Source organism: Vidua chalybeata, chromosome 1 (genome assembly GCF_026979565.1).
Source record: "Vidua chalybeata isolate OUT-0048 chromosome 1, bVidCha1 merged haplotype, whole genome shotgun sequence".
NCBI lineage: Eukaryota > Metazoa > Chordata > Aves > Passeriformes > Viduidae > Vidua > Vidua chalybeata.
Window position 1 is genome coordinate 106,181,988 of NC_071530.1, and position 17,426 is coordinate 106,199,413.

Sequence of the window (17,426 nt, forward strand, 5' to 3'; positions counted from 1 at the left end):
CTTTTGCATCAGGGAAGAAGCAGACTGAGCAAAACAAGCAGCCAAGAATGCCTGAAGGGTGAAATGGTTTCACACAAAGTCGCTTTGAATTTGTGGACTTCGAGGACATTTATAGAAGACTTATGTTTTTCCTCACAAATTATTTGAATTTGTAGAAGCATTGGCTTCCCATGAGGTTTAATCACAAACCTTGGGAATTTTCTTACTTGCAATCTAGTCCTAGTTTTGACAGGACACATGGACAAATTTTCTGGATGGAAAAAAGCCCATACTTACTCAGGGTGCCGGCACAAGAAGAATCCCCCAGTCAGTTCCCACAAAAGTGATGTTTCAGGACTTTTGAAGTGTGTCTGTATGATCTACTACACTGAATTAGTTAGTCCTAAGGATTTAGATTATGAATATTTTCCCGATTAGGCACATTATTACCTCTTCTGGAGAGAAAATTAAAGAAGTGTGCCCTTGTGACATGGCTGAGAAAAGATGACCATGTCCTGTGCTAGCAGGTGAACCTTTTGTACTGAAACCACAATCACCAGGTACCTGCTGCTGAGTTGTGGCACAGACCCCCAGCACAGGAACCATGCACACACCTGGTCAGTGAGGTAAACAGAAGGGCTGCCCTGGGTAGTTTTGCTTACTTGAAACAGAGGAATAGGGTTAGCAGGCAGTGAGGGATTTGCTAGACACATGAGATGTATTTTTGCCTCCTGCATGGAGGTGTCAAAAGGCACTGCAGTTTCAGGGCTGTGCAGCTATCTCAGGTATACAGATGCAACAGCAGTCACTGCTGTGACTGCAGGGTACAGATACCCTCTGTCCCACAGGTTAGGTTTCCTAACAGCTAGTTTTCCTGCTGGCTAACAACAGTAGAGGCATAACTTCTGAATGATGTGATGTTAAGAGCTTTATTTGAGGAAGAATTCCAATAATCTAAACCTAAATGGTCAAAACAGTCAAAATTTTTATCCCAAGGGACAACAGCTGACCATTTCCCAAAGAAGCCATATCTTTGATTAGATTTTGCTCCAGTCTTGATTGGTCTTCAGTCATGAGAGAAGCTAATTTCCTCAAAATGCTGTGCCATCTTGAAGCAAGGGTTTGTATGGCAAAGGACCTGCATGTGGCTGGTCCTTCAAGGTTGTGGCACTCAACTAGCCCATGAACATTTTGGTGAGAAAAGGTGGAACTTCATTGTGAGCAAAATACAGGTGTCCCCCAAATCTAGCTATCCATTAACACATTTGTTATGGAGCTTTATAAGGAATCTAATTCAACTGCAAAGGCAGCTTCCTAAATGTGAATTGAATCTATCAGAAACAAAAGTGGAGCTGATAAGCAATGGAAGGTATGAAAAAGGAGAAATCACTTGCCTGGGAAAAAAAAAACAAAACAGTCCAAGAAACTCCATTTTATCTGTTGTCCAAACAACCATAAGTTCAGATGCTCTGAACATGACACAAAGGAGTGACAAAGCCAGGCTGCCTTGACAGATATCCAATTTTCCAAGCCTCTCACAACCATCACTAGCCTCCAGATGCTCTCCAGATTGCCCCTGCGTGAGTGCTCCAGAGCCATAATCTCACAGGAAGCCAACACTTGTATGTGCTAAGATCCATTGGACAGCATCACCTGAGGATGCTACCTCTGCAAGGAAGGAGATATCTTAATTAATTAATTAATTAAGTTGATGCATGAGGCTGCCACAGAAAAAAGGCCCAGAAACACCTTGTGTTTTGAGTTGACTAATATACAGAACCTGGAAACTAAGGGATTGGATAGAAATCACAGAGCACCTTGAAGCCACTGGTTTTATGGAGCGCTGTGCCAAAGGCTGTGGCATTATGGAGCTCTTATCCCAGTGCCTTACACCATGATGCATGTTTGGTTTGTGCTCAAGGCAGAATAAAACAGAGCCTTGTTTCCCACTGGATAGCCTTAGCTATTTCCCTTAGCTGCTAAACACCCTGACCCATGGGTTCCAGTGCAGTCACACTCCCAAGACGCTTCACAGCTATGGGACAAGCATGGCTGGGACCATGGGCTGCGCCAAGTATAGAAGGAGAAAAAAGTTCCTTTCCTGTGGAGTGAGGGGAAACCCAGCAAAAGGGATTACGAGGGCGTGAGTCACCGTGTGCCTTCTGCATGACTCTGGGGACAAGGCGGCCTCTTGTTCCGGGGCTGGGGCAAAGTCACAGCTTCGCCTGTTATTATTGTTAGTCACAACCCCAGCTATACAAAGTCCAGCAGAAACCACACTTGCAAATGCCTCAACCTGAAATGTAAAATAAACACTAGGAAAATAGCTGCTACTTGCTTTCTCTAAATATACCCTTGAGGCCAGATCTGCTTCCACTGAAGTCAAGTCAAGTTTTGCAATCAGCAGCAGGGGCAGTGAGATCCAGCCCTTTATTTGGAAAGATATTAATAATCAAATTGCAGTTTTAATTTGTCACCAAGGCAGGAGTGTGATAAGGCATTTTGGTTGCTGCTATAAGTAGCTCTGAGAATTTTCAGAGGCTGTTATAGGTGCTAAAGACTTTGTGACATGCTGGCATGGCAAGGAAGGGATTCTGTGACTCTGGCATATGTCCTTGCTACAGGGAGGTGAAGAAATGCCTCTGGTCCCCCTCTAAACACCAAGGAGAGGCAACTGGTTCTGTGAAGCTGCAAGAGCAGTGGGCATAGAAAAACAGGAAGGTTTAAAGCTATAGGTCAGCTTCATTCAGTGATCTTATCAATACTTTCTGTGACTCATCTGTGACTTTTTCCCTTCTGAGATTTTTATGATGTATTCACTTCCTTCATTACCATATAAAGAGGGGGAATTTCAGCATGAAAGGTGGAAAAGTGCTAAGTTAAGGCAGTTAGAAAAACAGAAACGTTTTTAGCTTTAGCAAACTGCTGGGTCAAATCCTCCCACACTCATGGACTTTCCCAAATTCATGGACTTCATTTCATGGTGGTATATGCTGGATTGTGTTGGCAGAATGGATGACACTGGCTCTAGATGGTCACTTCCCAAGAGCTGTGTTTATGTGATAAGCACATTTCAACTGCACCATGTCATCCACTGTGTATCCAGCATAGTTCTAATTGCTGTAGTGTCGCAGCTAGAGCTTTTTGTGTTGTTCCTGGACCCCACCTGGGAAGCAGGGCCAGAGGAAAAGATGAGAAGGAGAAAGGGACTGCTACATTTCCAGGTTTCAACTCAATAGGTGCTTAGGACAATCTCTGGGAGGCATCCAGAGCTGGAAGTGCAGAGTCACTCCTGAGAACAGTTCTGACACAGCCTGTATGTCTTTAAGCACGTTGCACATATTGAAAGTGAAGACTGGTCAGCTTTGTGATTGACTCCAGAAAGAGTCAATGTAAGTTTAGCCAGACTTATTAGCTCCAATTCAGCCCTGGATTTGCTAGATACAACCTGCCGTTTGCACAATCTCTCAGGTATTTCTGCACTCTGCTCCAAGAGGGTGTATTAGCTAATGTGCAACCCAAAGTATGTTTGCAGCACTGCAGCCACAAGGATAAATTTTGCTGGAGCCAGGGTGTACTTAGGTGTTGCCACACACAGTTCACTAAAGCTTTGGACTGGATCCTGGAACACTGCTTGAGCACATGAGCACAGATGGACCCCCTTACACAGTGCCAGCTTAGTGTCAGGGCCTCTGCAGCACAGTTAATCCACAACCTGGATAATCTGCTTGTGAATAATTGAGAATTCATTGTACACCCACCTAGCACCTCTCTTTTATGGCAGGATAAACACTTCTCCATAAAAGTACTTGTAAAAGTGAATTCTACCATTACTCGCATTTTATATACATTTCCTTGATGTTTGGGGTTTTTTTTTAAATTGTAACATGAATCATGCCTTTTACTGCAGTTGAAGGTACAAACTCCAAACACTGTAGGAGCAGAAGCATTTCACCTGAAGAGCTTAGCTTAAAGTGCAGGGCACACCCAGGCAAGTAAGCAGTAGGATGCAAGCCACAGCTTTTCAAAATCTAATCCCAGGAAAGTGACTCCTGTTAATTGAAGGCTTAATTTTCTGACTTTGGGCACTGTCCTCCAGCTGTCATGTGCGATTTAGCTGTCAGATAGTCTGTTGGCACCTGGACAGTTGTACGGGATGATTTACAGTTCTGTGTCTGTCTACTGAGAAACAATCTACAGCATATAAAAATATGAAATTAACAGCCTCAGAGGTAAAGGCTTTCCTCCTTTGTCCATCTAATAGCTTTGAACTAAATTCATTGTTGGAAATGTTACAGTGCTCTGGAAAATAAAGCTCAAAAGCAATTTGAAATCGTTGGTACAGTCAATAGAGTCTGAGCCTGCAGCCCATGTTTCTTTGGTCCAGCAATTCCAAAGTCAGTGGCCTTCACTCCTTAGCTGCATCCCTAGCACCTGGGATTTCTAATCACTGGCCATGCAAAGTTAAAAAAATTACTCAAGTTACTTTTCCAGAAAAGATGAGGGGTATTCAGCCCAGAATGACCAGGTGATGAAATCTCTCTAGGCACCAGGAACAACAACACTGTCACAGCCCCTCTTGCCCTCTGTCTTGAAGCTGTGAAACTCCCATAATATCCATAAGGACCAGGACTTTCCAACTGCAGTGCTGACACTGGATGGGTGATTCGGGTGAGCATTTTATGACAGCCTTTTGTAGTCAGTAACAACCTGACTGAGGATTATTTGCCAATAGCTCAAATACACACCCTTTACAGATGAAAAAAAAAAGTCACTATGGATCGTGGCTAGTGGATTTAACTGGGAACAAAACATCAGTTACAGGAGCATGTCATAAAAACAAAGTTTGAGTTAAAGAAAAATTTCAATGAAGTCATGAAAATATCCATGGTTGTATCCCTTGATACAGCTGTGATAGGGGGCTAAGAATGGAAAGGGAGGAGCAAGAAGTGGTCTTTGTCAGTTAATATAATTTAAGTGGTTATCATCAGTCTCTGCAATTTTCTGCTTCATTTTTTCTTAATGTAAAGATTTTCTCATGTGCTCATTGCTTCTTATAGTGAAGATGAGGTAAGGGGAGAAGACGTAAACCAATTTTCCTTGAGTAGAAATTGTTACAAAAAGCTCTGAAAGAGACTGGCATGCCACCACCTGCTTTCAGCAACATGGTGGTGTTAATTTCTTCTGTTTACTCTCACACTGTTCCTATCCCCACTGAAGAAATAAAATACATGCCTTTGTTATTTACAGTCTGCACTGAGAGCAGGCATCAAGGTTGATTGCGGGTTCATGGTTGCCAGCCAGCCTCCCTGCTCCAGCAGGTGCCAGGCACCCTGAATTACTCCCATCACACCCTGCTCAGCAGGGCAGTGAGTAAGCTGATGAATTCTTATTTCTTCTGGGAGGCAACTGCCTCCCTCCCTCCACAAGGAACATCCCACATATAATAAAGGTTTATAGTCAACCGGAGCAAGACTTCAAACTCATTCCTTCCAGATTCATTCATGACAAGGGTGGGGATGCTAGACTGCTCAGCAATGTTTAACTCAACAAACACTAAAATCTCCAGAGCAATGGCCCTTTTTCACCTCTGCTTTCTTTAGATGCAGAATCAAAGACCTAGTAAGAACATCCTGCCAGCTTACGGTTACCAGAACTGAAAGAGAAGCAAGCTCATAGGTGACAAACAGAGTTTTTAATCAAAATACAGTAAAACGCAGTAGAGAATACAAGATTGTGGAGGGGGCCTCTGGCTTTAACATGGAAAGCAAGGCAGCGTTTTCCCAAAAAGCTGATTTTTAATTAGTTATCTAAAATAAAGTACTTTATCTATGAAAATAGCCTCACATCTACTCCACAAGATGAGGAGGCGCACAATGTCATGTTAAGGAGAGTGTTGTTAATGCATCAAACTCAAGCACATGCAGTGTGTACATCTGAACCATGAAGCCTGAACAGTAAGAACAATTATTGCCTATTTCTGGCTATGAGTAAAAAAAGGAGTATTTAATTTCTTCAAACAAAACAGAAAGTAAGACTATCTTATTTCATCTGAGCAAGATCAAGGGCTCTCTGTTGCAGAGGCCCATTTTCCATGTTCTCCAGAAAGGACTTGCATCCCTTAATGTTGGTGCAAATAGCCAAACAAACCCTTGCACTAACCTGCTTCATGCACCTGACATAGCTGCAGCATGTCAAATTTCATCAAGTATGACTTTGGAGATAGCAAGCAGCAGCAGAACAGGTTAGACAGCAGAGAAACTTGTTAGTTTCAGAAGGTCTGCATGGAGAAGGATCATGCAGAACTGAAACAAAATTTACATAAACATTTCCAGAATTTCCTGATGTTGACTACTCACAGAAATAGTAGAGAGCAACAAGTGGCATGGCTCTCTCCAGTATGAATTCTCCAGGATTTTCTAAGCTAGGAAGTCTCACTAGATGAACAGAGATTTAAACTACCCACATTAAAGGAAATTCGGGGAGGAGGTGGAGAGATTATCTTGCACTACTTTTTATGTTTCAACTGGAAAACTGATTCACAACTTCTGAAAATAAATTTTCAGGGGTACTGTTGATAATTTGGGGTTTTGAACCCAGAAACAAGTGGTTTCAGTGTCTTCCCTTTTCTGAAATTGGTTTTCCTTTTGTCCTAAAGCATTCCTGTGTGTTCATGAGCCATGAACAATATCATGGTTTGGGCTAGCACACTGCAAGGCCCCAGCACATTTTCCATCTCAACATCTCACTAATTTTGCACATTAGACATAACTGAAAAACACCAATTTAATTTTATGAATAATTCTGAATTTTGGTCTTCTGGTATGGAATACAAGGAGGCCTTGAAGATGTGTCAAGAGACAACTGCCTGTCCCAAAACCACCAAGAGTCAGGGCAACTGGACTGGGATGAAGAATAGAATGATATTCTGAAAACCTTAACTGCACTAGGTTTCTTGAAGTCTTTACCCTGTTTCTGTCAGCTCCTAGAGAGGGCCTTAAGGAAGATGTGAGCTGTACTTACTCTCGACAAGAGTAAGTAAGAAAAGTTACTGTAATGGACACAAGTTTGCAAAACGTATCAGGCTCTCTGAATCAAGACTTTAATTCAGTAGGAAAGGGTAGAGAAGGATGTCATTAGAAAATTTACCTGGTTCCAATAGGAATCTCTTTGACACAAAAAGACGAGCATGCCAAGTTTCATGGTGAGCTCATGAAATAAGAGACTATCACTGAACACCTATTGCAAAACTCCAAAACAATTCCTTTTATGCAAGCTGGACTTGCATCAAATTCTCCAGTGTGTTCTTGAAGGGCCATATAGGAAGAAGTTAGGCAGGAATGAAAGATTTGCTGACAGATTTGGGGAACTTGGTACTAGGAGAAGTAGAATGTGTATCAGGCCTCTTAAAGGACAAAAGTGCTCCATGTGAGCTTGCAAGATGAAAGACTGTCTTAGGTACTCTTATTTATGAGCTTTTAACTTTACAGTGCATTTAAAAATCAGAGTTTACAAATACTGAAAAGAAAAGAAAGACGATTTCTTTTGAAATTGGCAGCTGTGCAAGTAGGAGGAAGTACTATCCACTCCACCTTGCTTCGTGCCTGGCTCTGGGAAGATCCTGGCTCATTCCAAAGGAAAGAGTCAGTGCGTGTGGTACTATCCAGTGAAGCTACCCAAGCTGAGTCTAGGAAAGCGGCACTTCCCGGCATGGACCTCTGAAGCAAGAAATACTGCTACATTATTTTTTCCAAGAAGCTCCAGAGTTTGTTAATTTTCATTTGCAGAGCATCAGGAAACCATTCCCACTAAAACTAATCAGCAGCTATCACCCAGTGTTGAAGGATACCTTTAGACTCCCCTGGACTTGGCACCCTCCAGACTGGTTTGTCAGACCCCATAAATTTAAAAGAAATTTAAGGAAAAAAAAAATAATAATAAAAAAGAAATACCCTGCTGAACTTTTCTGGTTTGCTGTTCTTGTAACATATATGAAACAGATCTGACAGGAGAGTTTCCTTCAGCTCATATCTCAGCAGTAAGGGTATGGGCTTTTTTTCTTTCTTTTTTTTCAACAACTTTTACTAAAAATAACTCCTTTAAGACTATGGAAGGAGATTTCCAGCCATGTAAGTTCAGATGTGCCTGTGTTCATTCAGAAGGTTGATCTGGATTTAATATGCACAGCCCTGTCAATACCTTGTTAAGCCCTCTGGCACCAGAGGGTCCAGGCAGCCACTCTGCATTGTATCCCAACCCCAAGCATCAAGAGGGATGTAATCCATCACATCAGCTCTTGAACCAAAACTGCTGCAATTATATGCTCTCAATGTGGGCCCATTAACCTATCAAAAAGCATTTGAGAAGGAGTGTAATGTTGTCAGTTATTGTTCACGGGGGAGGAGTGAAGATAATTCTTATCTTGCAAATAGATTCATGCAAAACCAATTGCAGTTTGTGTTTCTCTAATTGATTTAACCCATTTTCTAGTCTATGAGAATTCCAGGCTCGAGTGCTCACACACACACACAAAGGGTAATGCCATTTCCCAAGAGTGGATTAGAGGGACAGCCTGTGCCTGGCCCACTCCAGGAGTGCAGAATCTAGTCAGCCACAAAGAGCCAAGCATGTTCCCAAGAAAGGGAGGAAACACCAAAGGAGATGGAAAAGGTGGCAAAGGCAGTGCTATTCATACCAAACAGCAATGGGTGTGGCAGTATTAATATTCACATCCCACTTGGGTGCTTCCATGTATCAGCAGCAGTTAGAGGTAAGCTGCACCCACAGCACTTTTTGTTTCCACAAAGTGAGGCTGGAGAGTTCAATAGTCTCCAATAACCTAGTCATCCCCTTTGCAAACAGGATGACTCCCTGGCACTCAAAGCAGTCCTCTGTTGGGAAATAATTGCTACAAGTAAGAATAATAGTTTGCTAAGCTTCACTGAAAGAAAAAGAAGGGGCTCCAGATCAGGTAAGCCTGGATACAAAATGTTCAGAAAATTTCCTGTCCTGTTTACAAAGTGGGAAGTATGTCCTGTAAGCCCTCACTTTGGTGGAGATCTAGAAGAGGAGACCATTGTGATTGTGACAGTTCTTATGTTCCTTGAGTAATCAAGAGAGAAAGCATCCATATAACTTAAATCTCTGTCATGATGAGATAGGGATCCTTAGAAGAAAAACCCTCTTTAATCAGGGACAATAGTTCTCCTAAATTAGTCACCAAATAAGTGTCTGCAGTTAAGCAATGTTATCTGCACCTTCACAGGTAATCCAGGGCTCTCTGAAGTTTGCCAGTGCTGGCTCCACGCTGATTAAAGCACTGATGAGCCAGAGTCACCCTTTTCCAAGAGGCACAGGAAAAGAGCTGTCCTGCCCAGAGCCAAGGGATGGTGCAGGCATTTCTATACTCCCTACATAACAGAGAGACCTTGGGAGAACTCAGCTCCTCACCAACAGCACCCTCAGCAGCATTCAGGCCCTCATCAGCTTTATGTTGATGAGAAAACAGAGGAAACACAAGGTCCACTGGCTCATGCTGGACAACTCAGAGGAGCATCTTGTGAATGGACATGACAAATTCAAGTCTCTCTGTCTCTCTCTCTTCCTCGACACAATACATTGCACAGCCTCTTCCCAGGTGACAACCCAGCCTCTGCCATGACTGCCAGAGGAGAGTGCATGATGACACAGCCTACATTCTCAAAAATAAGGTCCTGTCCCTCCTTGTGACTCCTGCCAAACCAAATCTCCTGGTGATGTCTTTCCATTGCTGAAAATAATTGTCACTGGATTCCTTTTGTTCTGATGACTTACACACATCACAGAGGATGCTGGTCCAAAAATAATAGGACAGATTCTTTGAATATTTGCAGTCTTGCAGTCTATTTCCTTAGTTTAAACAGGTGGAGGAGTGAAACTATGTTCATCTTGTACTTTCCCCCAAACCAGGTTGTAGTGACTACTGCTGGAGGATTTCTGGGCTGCTGGATGGCAGGTCAGACTTACCAAAGCAAGCCTTGTCCCCTTTCTTCTGTCACTACATCCTTCCTTACCCATGTTGTAGTTGTGGAGGACTGTATTTTACTCTGTTTGTTTGTTCATTTGTTTGCTTGTTTTTAATTCTAACAAAAGAAAAAAAAAATTGCCATTCCTAAGATATTTCCATTTGCTATGGAAAAGGACTAGAAATACACACATTTGGAAAATGAAAGCTTGGAATCTCTTTAAATTCATAGTTCTCTTAGATGAGTGGGGCCGGTGGATGCAGACTGCATGGAGCCTAAAGGCCAGCTCTGTACAAAAGGGCAGAGGCAGTTCCTGTATGTGCTCCATAACAGCATGACACATAGCAGTGCTTTTGGACGAAGGGATGTAATTTTTATGTGAAATTGTTCCTTAGCTGTATATTTCTTTGTCCTCTGCCCATGGGAATAATGCTATCAGTCCAAGAATGAAAGACTCCTTTAAACTTCTCCATGAAAATAGGTTTGTTGTTAGTATTTCTTCCCGACTGGAGAAGCTGACAGGTTGAGGCAATACTAAAAGCTTCATGGCAATGAAGAAGGGTACCTGAAATCTGAACATTTTTAAACACACACAAATACACACTCCATTGAGAGCTACCCTTTCCAAAATAGGGTGGCATGTGGGGACTGTTCGGATAAAATTACTTCAGTAATTCCTCCCTGTCCTATAAACTGAATTGATAAGATTTAGGCTAACATTTCATCTTGACATTACTAATACATCTATGTGAGCATTCAGTTTACACTTTCATTACAGCCTGTCAGATTAGATCTGTATACCTGCTACCCACTAACAAGGGTACTATTGATTTTTCATTATATTCAAGTATTTATTCTCTTCAATTGAGCACATTCTATTTATTTTGGCATGGCTAACAGAGAAACCAAAGCAACTTAATCTCTTCTCAGAAAGAAGATTTAAAACTTGACAGGCATCAGAGCTTCAACAAACTGTTTGTTCCCATAGCAGTCTGTAATAAAAAATTGTTCTGCTAATTACTTTATTCACTGTTTATTCACTTAATTTTATAACTAAATCTGCAGTGCAGAGTGCAGGCAGAGGTGGTCTGCAGGTTATGGAGCAACTTTTCTTCCAGAAAGACTTGAAATGTACTGGCAATGTGTTTTGTGATCTTGTGGCTCAGTTCTGAGGCTCAGTCAGGTACCCACCAGGCATCCTCCATCTCAAGTGTCATCCTGCTTTCTACTGCAAAAGCATCTACAGTGAAGAGCAAAAGCAGTTTATAAAATTATTTATAATCAGTAGGAGTTTAGCAATGAGTGTTGTCAGGTGGTTTAAAGAAAAAAAAAAAGGATTCCAAACGTGGGTTTTTTTTTTTTTTCTGATAAAACTCTTGATTTGACGATTAAATATTCTTCTAGCAGTAAGTTCCATCAAGTGATGTGGTTGTTTCCCAGCTGGATTGAAGTGGACAGGCTCTGTCCATGTCAACCCATTTGGGGCTGGCATTGCCCAGGGTCAGTGGGGACCACTCAAAGGCTGCAGCAGCTGGGCGCCCTCTGTCCTGGTCCACCTAACATTTTAATAGCAAGAGTACCTGTGGAGATTGGTTTAGACACTACTGGCGATCCCATGCATGGTGTATATTCAAAATTAAGTAAAACCTGAGAACACTACAAACACATGTCTATTTGAAAACACATTTTCAAGCACATGTACGTTTGAAAGGTTTCAACCATGCCTTTTTCTCCCTCCTCGAAGCGGATGTGCAGTGGTGTGCTCCTATACTGGCACCTAGTGGGGAGTGCTAGGGAGATGGGCAAGTGGGGAGGGCAGGCTGCGCTGACAAACACGCTCACCCCGCCGAATACCTGGGACACTTTTCTTTTATCCTGGTTCTTCAGAAGCGCTTCTGGATTAGCACATTTTTAGCAGATTTCCTGCTCGCTGCTGCTTTTGCAGCCTTCCTCTTCTCTCCAGCAGCTATGCCAGACTCTTTCCTGAGAGCCTTCACCATCCCAAGCCATCTGCTCCCAGCCAATCCTCTGGGACTGTATCCTCCTTCATACAAGCGGGCATCTCCACCTATGATCCCTTCCTCCTGTTTTTTTTTGCTGGATCTCCTCATAGAAGCCAATGCACTTTTCCTCCTCCGGGTCCCCCTGCCTTGACCTGGGCCTAACAGGTCTCTCAGGAAAGCTGGCGACCACTGGTGTTGCTTCCTGCCCCATAGCTTGTGCTCCCTCTCTGGCCTCAGAGGAAAGGGCTGCCTCTTACCCAGCAAAGGACTTCCTCCACCAGTTCCCATCACCCTCAGGAATCTTGTGTCCCACAATTGTCCCATTTTAGCTGAAACAGCAGAAGTCTCAACCTACCACTTCTCCCAAGGTCCACCCTACATCATTAGAACTTTGGAAAGGAAACACTACAAAGACATGACATTCTGCCAAAAAACATTCTTCTTCTTCCCATCTTTACAAAAAGGACAGCTCTCCTGAGGAATCTCCAAAGTTGGTCTCAAATACGCCAACCCAAATTAGACCTCCTGAGTATCCCAGTGATACCAGCATAATTGTATCTGTTCTATACTCCCCCCCCCCCCCCCCAGCAGTTAAGGCAAATATTTTCAAGCATTTAAAGCAGCAAGAGCATTTTCAAGGTCAGCTTCTTCCAGCAAGGAAGTGGACAACAGAGGGCAGAGATTAATTGCAGTCCTACAGGACAGCTGACCACCAGACAGATGTGCTTCCCATGCACTGCACTATTTTACTTTTAAATTCAGTGAGGAGCAACAGAAACACCTGCCGGTTCCCTAGGGTTATTTCTTGCCCGACTAAGGATTTCCTAAACTTCTCTCCCATGAGCTAGAAGTCCAGTCAGTGGGTGATGTCTTTCCTTTTGTCCTTTTGTCTCTTCCATTGTGGAAGAAGTCTTTGCTTCCATCTTGAAGGAATCTCATTGTTGGTTATGTGGTTAAACAGCCCTCCATACCACATGGCCCATAGCCATGCTTTACAGCCTGTTTCTAGCTGCACCGTGATTCAGCTGAGTTTTCCATTGAGCAGTTGATGTGAATGCTAAACCTATTCAAGGCTAGCAGCATTTCTGTGATTCATTCAAGTTGAGGAAACACTGGAAATTTATTAGGATGCCTTTACAGTCCCGGAAATTGCTATGGGACTCTGTCAGTAACAAAGGAACAGGAAAGGCTCACAGTTTTACTGCGCTTTCTCATCTGCATTAGGTAACGCAGCCTTTATCTTTGTTTTGGTTTTTAAGTGAAACTCTGTCATGGACTGAGGCTCTGTGAGACTTCCTGATTCTGCAATTTTATCATAAGTTTCACTATTATTTGGTGCTTTCTGTAATGCTCCAGCTATTGGAGTCACTTGATTTTTCTACCCGAGAACCAAAACTCCATCCCTTGCAACAGTGAAGAGCAGCAAAAAACGTTAACTAAAGCTACTCCCAAGCCAGATGGCAAAGGAAAGCTAGATCTCATGTTTAAGTTTCAGGACATTTTTACACCACTGATTTTAGCTTATGATTTCTGAATCTCTGAGTGCTGTTGGGGATATTATCTGGAAGAAAGGGGAGAAGGAAAAGAAGCCATTTACAGCTCTTTGGCCCTCTCTTTGCAATAGCCTCAAGCCATCTTAGCATACCAGCTGAAATCAAGCAGTTGTCAGCAAGTTTGGCTATTTTTTTTCCTTCAGGCTCAATCCTCCAACCTACAGAGGCAGGTATCTGCAGTCAGCTGCTCTGCCCTCTCAGCAATGTGTCACACCAGACTTCCCTCCCCTGATGGCTGCCAGAGCAGCCGTAGCCAAGCAGCAACAAGGCTTGGGATTAAGGTAGAAATTTTTTTCATAGTTTGAAAAACTAGACCCTGGTTTATGCAGATGGGTGCACCCAAGCCACGGAGTCCTGGGGAACTCTACCATGTGTGCTGCTGCCCTTATCTCTCCCCGACAGCGCTGTGCTGGGTGTCAGTCACACCGGCGCCAAAGGCCTTCTGGCTCCTGACACCCAGGGACAGATGTGGGGAGATGTGAGCACTGGCCATGCTGCAGGAGACAAGGCACAGCAGGAGGGCTCACGCTTTGCCTTTGCTGAAGCCCCGGATCTACTCTGACAAACGCCCTAACTGGGAAGAAATCCTTGCATTCAGCCAGCACAGGAGAAGGGGATCCCATAACCACCTTTCCCTTCCTCACTCTCACTGGGAGCTGGTGCACCCCGGGGTGTTCCTGCCAAGGCCACACAGTCTGTGCCTCCCCTGCACGAGCATGCTGAGTGCAGCATCCCACCTCCCATGGATTTCTTCCTTGTACAGTGAGGTTTATTTCAGCACTGCACACAGCAAGAGAGGAGAACATGATGCAGCTTTAGCAGCCATGGCAGAGAACTACATCATTTACACCACTGAGTCAACCAAGAGCTCAGGAGAAAGGTACAAACCTCAGGTCATTTCTGGGAAGGCCATCCTTTCTGGTGATTGGTCTCTTCCCAAAATGCCCATAGCAGTGATATTAGGGCCAGTAGTGTTTTTGTTAAAGAAAAAAAATCTTCTAGAGCAGTGCATAGTAGCCCACAGCCTCGGCTCAAAGTACCTTCTGTAATTTAATACAAGTTGTAACAAACTGGTGTTACATAGAAAGAGAGGGAGCAGCAGAGGTAATAGAGCGGCCCTTTGGATACTTAGATCTTGAGCTTCATGACTGTGAATCCTTCAGGCTGGGATTTTCAAACAGCCTTAGGTAGTTGGACTTACAAAAGGATGGACTGAAAAAAAAGGCATAACCCCATTTTCCCTTTTAGTATTTTACAATATCCATAATCTTTTGAGCCCTCTGCTCATATTCATGACTACTTACTCCAACAAGGAGTAATGTTATATGCTGCAAAAAGAAGCCTGCTTGTTTTTAAGACATGTGGTTGTGTTTCAAAATAGCATAAAATCTTCTTGGTTGCTGATAGAGAAAGGCCACAGTCAAACAAAAAGACTGATGGATTGGAACTCAAAGGGAAAACCGGCCTTTAGGGATACCGAACAATGTTCACACAGCACTCAGTTATGAAGCCTTCATTATGTACCAATTTAAGTTTATACATACCAAATGTTCTTGAGTCAGCAAAACAAGAGGGACTGCCTCATTCCAGAATATCTTTTTTCCATCCTTACGATGGATTTTTTAAAATAAAGGATCATCAATAACCATGACAGGGTTCCCTCAGAGGATGGACATCCCAGCATGCCATGAAGTTGTCTCTCCCGAGAAGAATTTCCACAGGCTTGAAGGAAATCATAAACTATTTAGGAGGAATGAGATTCACAAAGCCCTCCCAGCCAGCTGCGTCACTGCTTGTGAGCAGGTCCTGGAGGACAGCTAAAGGCACTAGACCCCATCAAGGAAAGTCAACAGCCAAGAACCTCGCCCAGTTGTGAACAGATGGGAAAGAGAGAAGACGAAAGAGAAGAGTGAGGAAGTTCAAATCTCCTCATGCTCTCTAAACATTGGCTTTGGGAATATACACTATGTACATGTATTGCTAACAATATAACAGTACTTGTGTCCAAAGCTTACAGAGGCAGTCACCAAATAAATTGAATGAGATTTTAAGAAAATTACAAACTTCCAGCCCTGAGGAGCCTTTGCCGGGGAGCTGGACCAGTTGAGGGTGGTTAACACCTTTTACAGATACTGCTGTGCTTCATTAGATATTGCACCACACCATCATCAGTCACAGATGCCAAAGTTTGTCCAAGGCCTTGATGAGGAGGTACAACAACAGAGCTGATCTCGGCTGGGGCTAGCTTTAAAGACTGACCCGTTTGCTGAATACTCAGGAATCATTTTGTATCAGAACAAGAGTCTGGCAGTGGCAAGTCTCCCCACCATTCAGACACTTACCCCACCCCTTGGATTAGAGATGTGCCCACCTCTGTCTACAGCTGATCTCTCCACTCACTTTAGCAGGAGCAGCTCACTGATAAGATAATCAAACCAAATGGTTTGTATTAGATGGCAGCTTAGTTCATCTTTTAAAGAAAGCAATTCAGTTAGGCACAAAAATAGCATCCAAACCAGCAGCCTGTTTTTCAAGAACTGCTAAGCACTAGTTATACGCCCTGTATAGTTCCAGCATATAGATATATAAATAAATTAGTTAATTTTAAAATATATATATGCACACATATCCCATCTATATACTGTTTAATTTCAGGAGATCACTCCTTGCTTTTGTAAAACAGGTCCCTTGGGTACCTAAGAATATATTTGGGAAACTGATTTCAGGCTTTTTCTTTTTTTCCTATTTTTTCTCTTCTTTTTTTTTTTTTTTTTTTTTATTAATCTTGGCCATAAATTCTATCATGAATAAGTCAAAACCCCATCTGCTCTAAATTTACACTTGATTTCATGCACAAATAGGGTTCACACATGTAAGTCCTGTCATTTGTGTGTTCCCATAGGCAGTGCATAAATTATCTATGCACCAAACAAGAGGTCGGTCAGCTTTACCTCGTGTGCTGCTGAGTAAGTGCACATCAAAGGGCATATTGTGCTCCTGGAATGAGAATGAGGAGTCCTGACATGGGTCTCCAACTCCACAGAGAAATGCTGCTTTCCTTGGACACAAAGAAAGCCCCTAAAACCGTTTTTTAAAGTCTGCCAGAATTATTCAGCCAATGGAAAGTTCAGAAGGAGCCAGGGTATGGGTTAGCACTAACAGCTAAACAGTAGATCTCACAAAGTTGTTTGAAACCTGGTTTTGGTCTTAGAACAGGCAGTAGTTAGAAATAATGCCCATTTTATGACAGAGGTGTGGGAAGCTTAATGTGAAGTTATAATGCTTCTATGTGGTCAGTATAAAAGGAGGTAAGACACATTCAAAATCTGTTAGATGGAGACTATCAAGCTCATGTGAAAATCACAGGGTAAATGCAGATCATACAATGTGAAGTTAAATACGGAATGCTCCTGCAAAAATGTGCTATCTGCAAAAGGGTGCTCAGCAGCACAGGGGGTGCCATGTCACTCCTTCAGACCCTTTCCTAGGTGAATGTTGGAAGACAAGTCCTTTGGAAAATTTGACATCTCGCTTTGGCTATTTTATGCTCTGGTCATAATCTGTACAAAAAGCAGGGTCTTAGTGAGAATTGAGGAAGGAAAAACACTGACTCTGAGTGGATCTTTCCCAGATAGATAAATTAAAAACATAGTAAAACACAATGACTACCACAGTTTGTAAATTAAGGGAGTAACTGGTGCATAGTGAGGCACTGATGTATAGCCTGGAGGAGTAACAACTTCATCGAAACTACAAACAATTCATTTAAAAAAAAATACTTTGAAGAAAAAAAATTGTCTCCAGACCAGCTTGTGAATAAAGCACACCAAAAAGCAACTCTAATACTCCATTAGCAGCACAAAAATGGAACTACCCCCTAAGTCTGG